Below are 3,514 nucleotides of genomic sequence, written 5' to 3'. Positions count from 1 at the left end.
TTTTCTATGTTAACATATTAGCAGCTTTTCATTGATAGTAGGAATCTGAAACTCACTCATGCAAAGCAGAAATTACCAAAAAACATTCTACAAAGGACATAAAATCCTTAGTATGAAATAGGGATTGTGTTTTGAAAGTTGACTCACCTAGAAAAACCAGGTTTCTATGGTTCTCTAACATCACAGTCCTGTACAAAATTCGCTGAGGGGAATCTAGGCATTCCCACTCCTCTGGAGAGAATTTTATGGCCACATCCTTGAATGACAACAACCCCTGAAAACAACAAAAACACATATTTACCAAGTCACCATGGCCTCTAGGTAAAGCAAGAGTGAAAAGAACAGGGTCCAGATGACAAGACAACTACTATTATGCAATAAAAAATTCATAGTACAGAAATATCCTCTAATTAATTAAGTGAGGGAAAAAAGGATTAAATAAAATCCATTCAGTCAGTGTAGACTCTATTTTTGTGAGTGAATCAGCATAAAATGGACACACAGGCATGTACATTTTAAATTACTGATTATATCACACTGAGTATGTTACATATACTGCTCCTACTAAGTCAGAAGATCCTCATCAAGTTTTAATTTGTACAACAATGAATTGAATAACTTGTTAAAATGCAAATTGATTCAGAAGACATCGATTGAGCCTGTGGTTCTGCGCTTTTTGTTCAGTTTGTGTGTCTCATTCTTTTCTCTTTTTTTTTTGAGTTGCAGTCTCACTGTCACAAAGACTGGAGTGCAGTGGCTACCCTCGGCCACCACAGCCTCGACGTGCTGGGTTTGGCAATCCTTCTGCCTCAGCCTTCCAAGTACCTGGAACTATGGGCATGCGCTACTACGCCAGGCTATTTTCATGTCATTCTTAACCAGGCTAGGGTGCCCTGGCATAATCACACCTTATTGCAGTCTCAATCTCCTTGGCTAAAAGAATCCATCCTCCATAGCATCCCAAGTATTTGGGACAAATTCATGTCTTATCTCAAGTCACACCGGTGGAACACAACATCCGTGCTGAGATCTTTTAGCCAAAAGCTATACTAATTTATTATTACTTTTTGAGTTGGAGTCTCACTCTTCTCACCCAGGCTGGAGTGCAGTGGTATGCTCTTGGTCACTGCAGTCTCAACCTGGTGGACTTAGGCAATCCTTCTGAATCAGCCTTCCAATTATCTAGAACTACACACACATGCAATCATGCCTGGCTAGCTTTTATAATTTACGGTAGAGACAAGGTCTCATAAATCCCCAAACTGTTATCAAAACACAGGCTTAGGGGAAGTTTGTTGCCTCAGCCTCCCAAAGTGCAGGGATTACAGACAAAGTCACCACACCTATCCAATATAGTAATTTATAATCTCATTTAATAACAAGCAAGCTCATGTTACTCAGAAATCAGTCTACAGGTATCTCCCATGGCATGTAATCTCTGAAAGTTTATTTATATTTTTAGTTTTTGGCATCTTAGAGAGCAAGTCTCTTCTAATTATTCTTTATTCAGACTTTCTGGAGTTATTTTGGGCAGTAACTGCCATCCTGTTTAAATGTACATTTTATTAACCGTGTTCTGCGTGGAGCTGATGGAGCATCTAGACAGAACCTTAACAGTACATGTTCTAGGTAGGAGCAGAGGCTCATGCCTATAAACCCAGCATGTTGGAGGCCATGGCAAAATAATTTCCTGAACCTTTGAGTGTGAGACTAGCCTGGGCAACTTGGCAAGACTTCATCTCTATAATAAATTTAAAAGTTAACTGGGCTCTGGAGGCCATGGTGTGCCAGTGCATTTCATTCTGGACGACAGAGTAAGACTACATACACATGTTTCTATCCTTCATTAGGATCTGAGAATCTATCCAATCTCCAATGGGATTCTTGGTTACCATGCCTTCCTATGACCCCCAGTAACAAGGGAACATTTTTAATGACGCAGGTCATACATTCGTGGTGAGAACAGAAGATGCTTTGTAGGGAGCAGTGTCCGACAGATCCATTGAATATCACAGGAAGAACAAAAATAGTTGAAACAAGATCATTAGGCAGGACCATCACAAGGACAGGAGGATGGTTTGCAAGTTTTACACATATGACAATCCCTCTGATCTGGGACACATTTACCTGAGAAGCAGCCAATTTTTTCTTTTTCCTCCTACATCTCTGGGATTTCTTCTCAGGTGAGATTATCTAATCTAGTCACACCTACATTTAGAAAATATGCCTTTATTTATTTCAAAATTAAATGGAATATATTTAGTTTTTGTCAGAGTCTTACCACCCTCTTTGGAGCCCCTCACTTGCTCTCCTGTTTGCCTGAGGTTCTCTTTGATTTGTTGATTCTTCCACCATCTCCGTGAGGTGGGTCTACTTAGTCCCTTGGGATAGCTTTCCTTCTTTACAAATGCAAGATAATCCAGAGGACAGACATCAATTCTGCCTTTGCCCCTTAAGAACAATGATGTGTCTAAAAGTGCACAGAAACCAGTTACCGAACTAAAATAAATTTTTTGAGAGTTACTAATTTAATAATATAAAACTTAGACCTAATCAATCCAAAATACAACAGTCTACTTTCAAAATTCAACATAACTCCATTTTAGACCGGTGAGGTGGGGGGGATCTCTGGCCTCTTAGTGTGTTTGCATGCAGCTAAAATAATTCTGAAATGCTAACAAGATAAGGTTGGCATCAGTATGCAGCTTTCTAGACTAACTCTGGGAAAGTGTAAGTATGTGCAGTAACTCTGTTTTGTTTACTAAAGGAACAAGGAGACTGTGAACCGAGGACGAGAGAAATCACCACTGTCCAGGACTCCTATCATCGCCCAGATGTCTGCAAGTCTAAGGAACCTCTTGATCTTAGCCCCTCTCTGTCCCAAAGCCTGGATAAAGTTTTTTGTAAAAGCACACATGGCTCAGAGTTTGACAAGCTCTCGCAAGGCTTTGGCTTTTTCCTAAACCGGTGCTCAGCAAGGAGAAGGCCATGTTCAGCTTGCATTTCAAGATCATGAAGCCCTATGGTGAGAAGCCAGATGAGTTCGAGTGTGGCAGATTCCAGGTTCTCCTGGAGCTGGAGATGAATTCGGACCTCAAGGCTCAGCTCAGGGAGCGCAACATAACAGCGGCCAAGGAAATTGAAGTTGGTGGTGGTCAGAAGCCTATCATAATCTTTGTTCCCATTCCTCAACTGAAGTCTTCCCAAAAAATCGAAGTGCGGCTAGTACGTGAATTGGAGAAAAAGTTCAGCGGAAAGCATGTTTTTATTGTTCAGAGGAGAATTCTGCCTAAGACAACTGAAAAAGCCACACAAAATATAAGCAAAAGCATCCCAGGAGCCATACTGTGACAGCTGTGCACGATGCCATCCTCGAGGACTTGGTCTTCCCAAGTGAAATTGTGGGCAAGAGAATCTGCGTGAAGCTGAATGGCAGCCAGCTCAAGGTGCACTGGGACAAAACACAACACAACAATGTGAAGCCCAAGGTAGAAACTTTTTCCGGTGTCTACAG

General features: G+C 41.1%; 1 pseudogene; it reads left to right on the top strand.

Moving 5' to 3' along the window:
* The first annotated feature begins 2,988 nt into the window (after positions 1-2,988).
* On the top strand, positions 2,989-3,506 carry LOC103253774 (annotated as a pseudogene).
* Positions 3,507-3,514: the final 8 nt, after the last annotated feature.

Source organism: Carlito syrichta, unplaced genomic scaffold (assembly GCF_000164805.1).
Source record: "Carlito syrichta isolate Samal-C Ts95f unplaced genomic scaffold, Tarsius_syrichta-2.0.1 Scaffold8261, whole genome shotgun sequence".
NCBI classification, from domain to species: Eukaryota; Metazoa; Chordata; class Mammalia; order Primates; family Tarsiidae; genus Carlito; species Carlito syrichta.
Note: the sequence above shows the minus strand (reverse complement) of the source record. Positions and strands in the feature narration are given on the sequence as shown.